The 12,820-nt window shown below is 39.3% G+C and overlaps 1 protein-coding gene across 4 annotated transcripts in view; it reads right to left on the bottom strand.

The window, feature by feature from the left end:
- Positions 1-12,820, bottom strand: part of MAML3 (mastermind like transcriptional coactivator 3) — a 445,572-nt gene that overhangs the window by 93,216 nt on the left and 339,536 nt on the right. The gene's annotated exons all lie outside the window — the stretch shown is intronic.

Here is a 12,820-nt window from a genome sequence, read left to right as displayed (position 1 = left end):
AATGAATCCAACTAGGAACTATGAGGTGTGGGTTCGATCCGTGGCCTGGCTCAGTGGGTTGGGATCTAGCAGTTGTGGTGAGCTGTGATGTAGTTGCAGACGTGACTCGGATCTGGCATTGCTGTGGCTGTGGTGTAGGCTGGCAACAATAGCTCCAGTTGGACCCCTAGCCTGGGAACCTCTATATGCCACAGGTGCGGCCCTAAAAAGATAAAAGACAAAACAGCAACAACAACAACAACAACAACAAAAACCATTAAAAAAAATCAGGAGTTCCTGTCATGGCGCAGTGGTTAACGAATCCGACTAGGAACCATGAGGTTGCGGGTTCAGTCCCTGCCCTTGCTCAGTGGGTTAACGATCCGGCGTTGCCATGAGCTGTGGTGTAGGTTGCAGACGCGGCTCGGATCCAGCGTTGCTGTGGCTCTGGCGTAGGCTGGTGGCTATAGCTCCGATTCGACCCCTAGCCTGGGAACCTCCATATGCCGCGGGAGCAGCCCAAGAAATAGCAAAAAGACAAAAGACAAAAAAAAAAGAAAAAAATCAAAAGAGGAAGGATAGTCACCAAAGCCAAGCATAATGCCTGGGACATGGCAAGAAAGAATAAATCTAAATGAATGAAGGAATGAGCGGTGATCAGCACAAAAGACACAGTAGTTAGGGTCTCTGGATCTTATTTCACACCTGTGCACTGGACTTGGACCCAGAGAACCTTAGGCAGATTTTTAAATTTCTCTACACGCAATGTCCTCAGCTGTAAAGTGAGGCGGACAATTCCCAGGGTTGTTGTGATACCTAAAAGTGTCATGTCCAAGGGCCTGGCCCAGGGCAGGTGCTCCGGACAAGACTGCCTATTGAAACCACAGCTTTCCATTTGTTCTTACAGTTGAAAAAAATAACGTATATGAGAAACTTTACAGTTTTGAAGCTTCAACTGAAGTTAGCATTATTTTAAAGTAATAAAACCACAATCTATATCTATATGTATATCCACACACACACACACACACACACACACACACACACACACACACACACACACACTGGTGTTTATAATTAGAGGCCAGTTACGGGGTGGTTCAGGCCATCGGGTTATGAATGTGGCAACAGGCTCATGCTGTGGGGTGTGTTGTCAGGTACTGATCTTGGGGTCAGGAGAGCGGGGTGAGAGGTCATGGTTAGGTTCACTTAAAGCTAACAACATCCTATGACAGTGAAGAGATAAATTTAGAATGTGGCTCTAGACAACTGACCCAGTTTCTTCAACAAGCCAAGGGGGTATAATGAAAAGGAGCTGAAGGGATATACTGGTCCAGATTTTTTTAAAGAGACTTAATCCAAACACCATATCTTTGGTGGAAAGAGCCCTCCCAGTGAGGGCATTGCTGGCTGGCCAGCAACCTCATGGAGAGGTAGAGCTCAAATTCAGGTGTAGTTGCAGTTTGCTTTAACAATACTTCAGCAAGAGGGGAAAAAGAAAAAACAAAAGAAAAAATGAAATAAATGTGCTTCCCACTGCAAAAGAAAAAAAAAAGAGAGAGAGAGAGAGACTTAAAGATGTAAAACCCAAATGCAACAGGTGGACTTTGGATCATGACCAGCCATAAAAACCAATCATAAGAGACATTTTTGAGACCATATTCATATAGACCAAGCAATTACTAAGTGTGATAATGATATTGTGGTTACATAAGAATGTATTCATATTTTAGAGCTGAATATGTGTATATATACCATAAGGGAGAAGGGACCTGGGGTCTAGAATTTCCTTTAAAATACTTCAGCACAAAAAAGATATGAAGGAGATTCACAAAGGAAGTGTGGCAATATTTTGATAATTGAATCGGGGTGGCAGGTATATGGGAGTTCATTGTAGTAGTTCTTCAATACTTGTTTCATTTAAAACTTTTAATAATGAAATATGAAAAATATAATTTACCCTTTTCATAATGAAATATGAAAAAAATACTCTAAATACTTCAAATGAGTGGTATATGTTAGGTTGAGTCAAATGACATCTCTGTAGATCAAATACAGTTGAATATCAGCAACTTTTTATAGTCCAACCCAACCCAACCCAAACACTCTAAGTACCTTTCACCTCTGACAGTCTGTCCCTGTTCCCAGACAGAGCTAAACTCAGCACACAGCTCAGTATCCAAAGTTGTTACTCATAATAAGGATGGGCCCAAAAAGTCAGATAATTTGCTAATCACCTTCAATAACTGCTCCTAGTATAACTGTACTGCATTTGGTAGTATTGAAAGCCAAGGGCCTAACTAAATCTGGGACAGAACTTTAGAATTTTCCTTAGTTCTATTCCATGGAAAGTACTTACCAAACTCCAGGAGCCTCCACATCTATCTTTAAAATGGGGATAAGAACGCTACCTTTTTTTTTTTTTTTTTTTTTTTTTTTTGCAAGTTAGTTTAAACTATAATGAATTTTTTAAAGGGGTTGGTTTTAAAACATTCTTTTATACCTCTCAGAAATATTAAGCGCAGGATATGAAATATAAATAAAATGCCAAAAATTTCCTTGCCTTTTGTGGTCCACATCTTCCTTATTGTAAAGCGTAAGGGAAATATGAAGTCAGCCCAAAGGCCATAGCTGTCACCTGCTTTGGCTTCTGATAGTCGAGCCTGCTAACAACTGGTCATAATACACTTTCCAGACGCTATTTGTAAGTATCACACTGCTTATAGTCTATAAGGTAAGACCGATCAGGGCCAATCCCACGAAAATACTGCTTCCTGCAAGTGTAGGAGTAGATGTTCTCAGAGACTGACATTCTGCCAGTGTTTAAATTTCTTCTAGGCCTCACCTCTAAAATGAGATAACAAAACTACTTATAGCACAAGTTACCCAATATCGCTGGGGTGTATAAGCATTTTCCTTTCAAATCCTGATCCTCTACCAGGTCCACCTGTGAATTTCACCTATTAAATTTTGCAATTTTTAATATCTAATAAGTTTATCTCTTTATCTGAAGTGGGCAGATTGAAAGCAGCTGACTCTCTTGGCCTATAAGTAATTAGTTTAGGCAGTTAAAGCAGCCTAAACCCTAGGTAAGGTTTTGAGTTTCTTTCCGGGCTTTCTTCTCTGTCCTGTAGGTGATAAAAGCATTCCAATGCCAGCCAGCCTGACTGTAACCCCTGCTTCTCTAGGTTTAAAGATTGAGACCATTCAAAAGCATGACCTTTATTGTCTGTAGGTGAGCAGGGCCATTTTTGGGTGTAAAATAATAATTAAATGACCAGCTTCTCCTAAAGTGAATCACTTCCTTGAGTTATAACCATTTCTATTTGTTTGAGATCAACAATTCTTCACATGATTCTTACAAGGAAACCCCCACCCCATCACTGTACATCAACCTAATGTTACAAACTGTCTAATGATAAAGGTGGCTATTCTATTTTCAAGGTTAAAGCAACTAAGTCAGAAAATAATTAGACCCCTTTACAGATAAAGCATGCGTGCATGCGTGTGCATGTATATGCGTGTGTGTGAAGGAAAAAGAGGTAGTTAATTTAAACCCTAGGCAGTGGGAGGGAAACCTGAAAATCCAAGGAGGGCACTGAGCTCTTCTTGTCCTCATTTGACAGAACATTACCAGGTTCATGTAAGGAAACTGGCAATGAAGCTCATAAACTAGAAGCAGGATGAGACGGGCAGGAGAAGGGCGGAAAGGCAGGAAGGAGCTTTGAGTCTCCTCTGTCCTCCAGGTTGAAGGGACCCATGGCTTCTGTTGTACAGAAACCGGAGACTGGACTTCTGAGTCAGTCTTGCGTCAAGGTCCTCCTACATCAAGGAGAGCCAAGCATGGCTACAGCTGATTTCAATTGTGGCACTTTACAGTTATTTTTCTAGAGGGAGGGCTCCCGGTAAGCCCTGTGACTCATAGTTAAACAGAAGCAAATGCATTTTAATATTTACCCTCTCGAGTTTCAGGAGAAGTAAGGGAAATAGGAGAAGAAGGGGAATATGACACCCAAATATTTATCCTATCAAGAAAAGAGTGTACACCTTTGTATAAAACCTAACTGCACTGTAAAAGATTGTGTTATTTCTTCCACTATACCAAAGAATATATATTATTGTAATATTAAATCTATGCCAAACATTATTTTCTCGTTTTGGAAAAGAGGAGCCAGCTTATTTCTTTCAGGCTTTAACAGCTCTTAGTTTTTTTGTTTTTTGGTTTTTTTTTTTTAAATATTGCACGCACCACCCACAGTAAATAAATGTTCCCTGGTGCCGGTTATTGAGGGCAAGGTTTTAGGAGTAGCTGGAACTGGACAGTCTATGAACATTTCTATGTCTAGATTTGTTTAATGACCACCTGTGCCATCTGCCTTGAAAAGGTGGCGCCCCAGAGGTCCCAGAGAAAGTCACACAGAAGCCTATGTGTGTGTGTGCGTGTGTGTGTGTATATGGTCCCAATCAAAGGCAAATTTACAAAGATGTAGCCTTTCCTGATCTCAGCTCCATGGTATGGGAATACTTACCTACTCAGTGTTTGATTTGATGATGACAATAAATAAAGATGAAAAGAAGAGCGAAACACATAATTCACTGAAAATGATAAAAAGCTTCCGTTGTAATTGCTTTATGGATCAGAGAGAGATTTTAAGAGAAGACAAGAAGGTGCTCTACCCCTTCAGTTGCCAGTTGGACCTGAGTAAGGAAGGCGGCCTCCCTCACCGAAGACTCTGCACATACGGAACAAAGCAGAGAGAATCCGAGGGGCCTCTGACTTGTTTTCATTTGAAAACTCAAAGTCAGCTTTAATTTCTGAAAGGAATGGAAGATAATGATTCAAAATATGGCAGACTAGTTTTACAAACAGCCATTTGCCCAAAATGAATAATAATTTTGGATGATGAATTGTAAACAGCACTGATTTCATTTCTTTTGCAACCAGCAATCCTGTTGAGGAGAGACTGGGCTGGCACATTGTTTGAATTCTCTGCAATGTTTTGGCCCTTATTTGGGAAGCTGGAGGAGATCTTGGCCGAGAGAAAAATAAAAGGACATTTTGATGCTTGGCAAGAGTTGCGTCCAGGTGGGAAGATTTTTTTAGGGATCCGATTTGGTGCTTATTGGGCTTCAGATACCTGAGCCTGACTGACAGATCAAGTGCCATCTGCTTAGTCTTAGAAATTAGCAGCCCTCTAAGGGACCTAGGAGCCCACCCTGGGATAGGCCAGTATCCATGGCAAAGACCATCTTTAGCACAGGGCTCTGACCATCACTGGACTTCCCTGGAGGGGAGCTGCCAGATAACATATGCTCAGTTAACACACTCAGTTCCATTTATATTTCAGATAAACAATTTATACCAATACACACACACACTAATAAGTTCTCATTGTTTATCTGATATTCAAATTTCACTGGGCTTCCTGTTTTGTTTGTTTGTTCTCTAAACCGGGCAACTCTACTCCCCAAATAAGGTCATGTGCCACAGGGCAGAGTTCATCTGCATTGCTGCTGGGAGTGGTGAAGCCCAGAGGCAGGCCTGGGAGCTGGAGAGGGGTCAGGGGAGGAGTATAAACCACAGGCTCAGGAAGAGTGGACTCCCCCCCACCCCCCGCCACCGTAAAGATGGCCGTGACAGATCTGTCCGAGTGAAGATGGTAAAAGTGAGGATGGATTTTTGACTTGGGTCAGCATCCAAGAGAAGCCCAAGTGTAAGGGAGCAGGAATAGGGGTGTGTGCACGCATGTAGGCACCCACATCTGTTCACGTCCATGTCTTTGGAAATTCCAGGTAATTGATGCTTAGTACCAGGAGCAGAGCAAATAAGTAAAGTGGGAAAGTTGTTATTGAGAAGACAAGATATGAAAGAGGAAGGAGTACGGTCTTATAAAGAGTTAAGTCCCAAGGACAGGGCAGATTTCAGCAGGTGCAGGCTCCCCAGAGGCCCAAGTCACCTGGGCAGAAGGGGGCCAGATGGACAGACAGACTGCCCTCTTTAGGATAAGACTGGATGTGTGGTTCAGAGTGGTGTGGTCTGGTTATTTCTAAACACCAAGTTTCTCTGGCTAAACAAGCTTCAATCTTAGGACTTGGATCAGCATCCCACTCTTTCCAAATCCCAGTTGCTAGCGAGGGGGAGACCTCTAACTGTCCAGCCCCAAGGATCCAGCCAGTCCTGGATGGGGTAGGAAGAGAAGACTCAAGATATCCTGTAACTGGAACCATTTAGAATGAGCTGACTAGAACCTCCTACTGGAAGATTAGACAGTGGACCCTCTGTCTCTGTGGGTTCCACATCTGCAGATTCAACCAATTTTGGATCTCGGTGGTTGGTTGAATTTGTGGATGCAGAACCCGCAGATATGGAAGGCCCATTGTACTATGCCAATTTATACAAGGGACTTGAGCACCAGACGATTTTGGTATCCTCGGGGGTCCTGGAACCAATCCCCCAGGGATACTGAGGGAGGATTGTATACATCAGTTGGGCATGCCTCCCCAGGCTGCCTGGCTCCTGGGCACATGCCGCACTGTGTTCCTTTCTCTCTGCCTGATTCTCTCTCTCTTCTATTCAGAGGTTGCTGTTGAGTTTGTTCATTTTGTTTTCCCATGAACTCATTTGTTTTTGCCTTCTGCTGTGCCCATCTTCCTCTGTTATCGTAGCTTTGGCTTACTATTTTTCCTTTTGTTCATTCAGTCTCTGAATAGTTCTCCATATTTCTCTTGACTCAAAATACTTGAATAATACAAATTGCAAAAAAAAAAAAAAAAAAAGAAGAAGAAACCCACATTCTTTTAAAGATCAAATTGAGTATAACTGTTTATTACAGGATCAGAGTCTTCTAGGTGAGGCTGTCTTGCAGCCTCGAGAGATGGATGGATGTCACAAGAGTGGGGTCACGTCCCTGCTCTGCCGATTGTTAAGTGGGGGGTGGGTCTCCAGCCAGCTGACCGCCATTCCTTCATTTTAAGGATGAGGATAATCATTCCTTCTTAACAGGACTATTGAGAGTATTAGATAAAGTGTATATTTATACACTAAATATATAAATTAAATTTATACAGTAAATAAAAGCACTTGTAAAAGTGCTTCGGAAATTGAATAGCACTTTTCAAATGTGAAGTATTACCTAAATGACAAAAATGTCTTATGCCTCATTGTATGCTATAGCAAGCAGTGTTAAATGAATACATATTATGCTGCTTAGAAATTATACAACTTTTCCTCTTCATAATAATATTACCCTCTCAAATTTTGTGTTTGTGGCTTTGGCGAGATGGTTAATAATATGAACTGGTAAACTCTCCATGAGGTTTTTGGATCACTATAAAATGAAGTGCTGCCAGATAGTTTCAAAAAAAACTTTAAAAAAGACATAGTTAATCACCATCCTTCAAATGTTATACAGCTTACCATTTTTCTTTCTTTTTTTTGGAAAAAAAAATGAAGGTTTTATAAAGCAAAACAAAACAAAAACAGAACCCCTATTATGAAGTTCTAGGAGTTATATGTTCTTTTTCCCAGGCATAGCATCATAAAGAGCATTTTTGTCAGCAGGTGTTTGGGAGATGTGTAAGTTAATGACTGTGTTTTGCTATCAAAGCAGTGGAGAGGGCTAATTAGCACTGGGAGGCTGGCTCTGGTGGAGGCTGAGATGTTTGGTGTGTACAAGGTGGCAGCTGAATGTTACTAATGCTGTCACATGGCTCCACTCTGCCTTCCTTACTGCAGTTCCCCCAGAGCCATGATGAAAATCATAACTTTACGGGTTACAAAGTACCTGGGTATGTGTCTACATACACACATCATTTCACTATATCTTCTCAAAACTCGGGTGGAAAAAATCTTAGTCCTCAATTTCATAAACAAGGAAACCAAGGTCAGCACTGAACACCTTGCCCAGGGTCACACAACTGGTGAGCCCAGCGCCAAGTTTCAATCTGGGGCCTTGTCTCCACACTGTGCCATGACACCCAGGTCACGTGATGCAGTACCCTGGGTGTACAGGGATTTGATAGAATCTCCATATGCAGTGTGCAGAAAGGTATTGCGGAAAAAGCTGGGGTTCAAGAGACCCAACTTCTTGCCTCAGCCCTGGCCCAGAAAAGCTGTGTGCCCAAGGTTATGTCTGTCTCCTCAACAACTCAGGACCATTTGAGGAATGAGAGGCTTAGAGCAGCCTGGTCATCCTCAACAGTGTTTAGGGTCTTGGAGAACTGGCAAGCATATCAAAGTCAGGAACAGATCCCCTCAGAAAAATGCATGTGCATATGCACATGTGAACCCACACAAACACACACACACACACACACAAGGTAACAATTTCAGGGCATTCATGGATCCCAGTAAGACTAGATGGCTTTTGGCTAGTTGATTTTTAAGATTTGTTTATGCTCTAAAATTCTGTACTATATTCTCTTTCTCCAAACATAGTGATTTATATAGGCACACAGTCTCATCTATGTGTGTAAATTTAAGTAGTTCTGACACGTCCACTTTTGTTTTGGAAAAATGTGTGTTTTGGAGATCAAAAGTTTTTACTGAGATAAGACCTGAGATTTGACTTAGGAAGAAGTGTGGCTTTAGAAGCAGGGAATAAGAACATTGTCATTTAGTAATGACAAAAAGCAAATGTATTTAAAAATGAATTTACTATAGGCATGAAGTTCATTTCTTTCTCACTTACCCATTGACTAAGAGTGGTATTATTAGAGATAGTCACTGATGGTAATTTAAGAATAACAGTTGGACATTTCTTGTCTGAGAAATAATACCTTAAGATGGGTTAATTTAATCCAATTAGTTTTCAGATGGAAATTATTTAATTACTAATGACTTCTAGCTTGTCAGGTTCTGTTGGGTGTTCTCAGAGTCTAACCTCAATTTAGCTAAGCAGGACCCTCCTTTTAAAAATGCCACTTTGCAGTGATTTCAGAAACAGAAATAATTAAACACTTAAGTTACCCAGGAATAACCCTAATAAGAAATGAATAGGAACTATATGAAGAAAATTAGAGAATCGTAAAAGAGGACTTGAATGAATGGAGATAAATTTCCTGAATGGAATGACTGTATATTATGAAGAAGTCAATTCTTCCCAAATTATTCTATAGATTGAATGGCATTCAAATTCAACATTCCAGAGGAATAGCTTATGAATCCAATAAATATTTTAATAGTTATTTTGGAAAAATAAACTGGGAGAAGGAGCTAAAGTAGCTAAAGATGAGCAATGCAAGGTATTAAAACCTGATATAAAGCCAGAGTTATTGAGAATTGTGCTATTGAGGTAAAAGTTGATGGGTCAATGGAACAGAATTGAGAGTCCAAAAGGAAATCTTAAGAATGCATATGTTAAAAATATGGGGAAAAGAAAGATGATTAATAAATAGACAAGAGTTGGGGGGAAATTTGAAGATAGATGTGGACCTCACGACTACACAAGAATACATTTTCTGGAAAGCATACAATTAACTGCAAAAAATGAACTCCAAAAATGTAGAAAAAGCCAATATTTAATGTTTTTTTTTGAGTAATCCTTCCTAAGTATAAAACAACTAGAAGTTACAAAAGAAGGTAATAGTTTTCCTTACATAAAATTTAAAAACTGCACATAAAAACCTTAAAAGTAAGGAGGCAGATTAAAAAGTGGGATAAAATATTTGCAAAAAATGCAAATTTTAATAGGTAAGTTTTTAAAAGAAGAAATATCTCATTCTAAAAATGAGGAAAAGTTTCATAGGACTAGATAAAAATTTTTAAAATTTGTATGGAAACACGAAAGATCCTGAATAGCCAAAGTAATTCTCAGAAAGAAAAATGGAGCTGGAGGAATCAGGCTCCTTGACCTCAGACCATACTACAAAGCTATAGTCATCAAAACAGTGTGGTACTGGCATAAAAGCAGAAATATAAATCAATGGAACAGAATCAAAAGCCCAGAAATAAACACACACACCTATGGTCAATTAATCTATGAGAAAGGAGACAAGAATATACAATGGAGAAAAGACAGTCTTTCAATAGTGGAGCTGGAAAAACTGGACAGCTAAAAGAATGAAATTAGAACATTCTCCAATGCTGTACATAAAAATAAACTAAAAATGGACTAAAGACCTAAATGTAAGATCAGATACTACAAAATTATTATAGGAAAGCACAGGCAGAACACTCTTTGATATAAATCACAGCAATATCTTTTTGGATCCATCTCCTAAAGTAAAGAAAAATAAAAATAAATAGGACCTAATAAAACTTAAAAACTTTTGCATAGCAAAGGAAACCATATACAAAATGAAATGACAACTACGGAAAGGGAGAAAATATTTGCAAATGAAGCAACTGACAAAGGATTAATCTCCAAAATATACAAATAGCTCATGCAGCTCAATATCAAAAAAGCAAATAACCCAATCAAAACATGTGCAGAAGATCTAAAGACATTTCTTCAAAGAAGATAATACAGATGGCCAAAAAGCATATGAAATGATGCTCAACACTGAAAAATATTAGAGAAATGCAAATCAAAACTACTATGAAGTATCACTTCATATTGGTCAGAATAGCCATCATCAAAAAGTCTACAAACAATAAATGCTAGCGAGGGTGTGGAGAAGAGGGAACCCTCCTACACTGTTGCTGGAAATGTAAGCTGGTACAACCATTATAGAGAACATTATGGAGGTTCCTTAAAAAACTAAATATAAAACTACCATATGATCCAGCAATCCAACTCCTGGGCATCTACCCAGAGAAAACCGCAATTTGAAAAGATACATGTACTGCGGTGTTCATTGCAGCACTAGTTATAATAGCCAAGAGTTGGATGCAACCTAAATATCTATCAATAGGAGAATGGATACAATAGAATATTACTCAGCCATAAAAATAATGTAGTAATGCCATGTGCAGCAACATGGATGGACCTAGAGATTATTATACTAAATGAAGAAAGTCAGAGGAAGACAAATATATACTATCATTTCTTTCCTTTTCTTTTCTTCTCTTTTTTGTCTTTTTGCCTTTTCTAGGGCCGCTTCCCAAGGCATATGGAGGTTCCCAGGCTAGGGGTCCAATCGGAGCTGTAGCCACTGGCCTCTGCCAGAGCCACAGCAACGCAGGATCCGAGCTGCGTCTGTGACCTACACCATTGCTCATGGCAACGCCAGAACCTTAACCCACTGAGCAAGGCTAGGGATCGAACCCACAACCTCATGGTTCCCAGTCAGATTTGTTAACCACTGAGCCACGACGGGAACTCCCATGCTATCATTTCTATGTGGATTCTAAAAAAATAATGTAAATGAACATATTTACAAAATAGAAACAGACTCACAGACTTTGAAAACAAATGTATGGTTACCAAAAGCAAAACGTGTTTGGGGGGAGGGATAAATTAGGAGTTTGTGATTAATATATACACACTACTATATATAATATATGTAATCAACTAGGAACTATTGCATAGCACAAGGAACTCATATTCTCTAATAACCTATATGGGAAAAGAATCTGAAAAAGAATAGATATATGTACATGTTTAACTGAACCACTTTGCTGTACATCTGAAACTAACACAACATTGTAAATAACTAAACTGCAATATATATTTTCTTCTTCTTTTTACGGCCATACCTGTGGCATATGGAAGTTTTGGGCTAGGGGTCAAATCAGGGCTACAGCTGGGGCCTACACAACACTAAATCTGAGCCACATCTGCAGCCTATGCTGCAGCTTGTGGCAACTGTATCCTTAACCCACTGAATGAAGCCGGGGATGGAACCCACATCCTCATGGACACTATGTCAGGTTCTTAATCCACTGAGCCACAACTGGAATTCCAGCTATACTCCAATATAAAATTTTTTAAAAAATGAGGAACAGGCATGAACAGAAGATAATTTATGAATGGAGAATATAATTTAGCTAATAGTTCTTTTCAAAGATGTTTAATATCACTAATGATCATACAAATGCAAACTAAAACTCAAAAAAAATTTTTTTCTTTTTCTGCCGCCCCCACTGCATAAGGAAGTTCCCGAGCCAGGGATCAAATCTGACCCAGAGCTGCAACCTACCCCACAGTGGTGGCAATGCTGGATCCTTAACCCATTACACTGGGCTGGGGATGGAACCAGTGTCTCCACAGAAACAAGCTGGGTCATTAACCCACTGCACCACAGCAGAAATTCCCTCAAAATATATATTTTACTATTATACTGCCAAGATTATTTTCAAGATTCATAATTCTTAGAGTTGGAAAGAGTATGGAGAGAGAGCTCACTAGATGGCTCTTGTAAATTGATAAGATCTTTCTGAAAACCAATTATACAACACATGGCAAGATCCTAAAAGGTTGTTAATAACTTCCAACCCAGCAATCCCTCTTCTAGGAATCTATACTATAAAAATAATCAGAATTTCCACTGATGATTTGTTCATAAGGATGTCTGTAAACAAACAAACAAAAAAGGTAAACAACTATGTTCAACAATGGGAGATGGATTAAATGTTCAGTAATTTATAGTACAGTCATACCAGGGGAAATTATGCAGGCACTGAAAGTCATGTTTTATAAATAACGTTTAATGACAATGAAAAAATTAATAAAATAACCGAAAAAAGTAAGATACAAAACCAAATGCTGCCTGATTTAATGCTGAATATATCAAAGCCTTACATTAATCTTATATGCATAGAAATGACTGGAATGAGTCATTTCAAATGATGTTGGAGAGATCATCTTGATGGTATGACTATGCATGATTTAAAAAACATAGCATGTGTCTATTAAAAATTTTTTCTAATATAAATATATTTTTAGCATTAAAATATGAC

Source organism: Sus scrofa, chromosome 8 (genome assembly GCF_054392235.1).
Source record: "Sus scrofa isolate SSC_HxYL_T2T_F1_AM1 chromosome 8, Sscrofa_HxYL_maternal_Yorkshire_Landrace_v2.0, whole genome shotgun sequence".
Classification (NCBI taxonomy): domain Eukaryota; kingdom Metazoa; phylum Chordata; class Mammalia; order Artiodactyla; family Suidae; genus Sus; species Sus scrofa.
The sequence above is the reverse complement of the archived record's forward strand: the minus strand, read 5'-3'. Positions and strand labels throughout refer to the sequence as shown.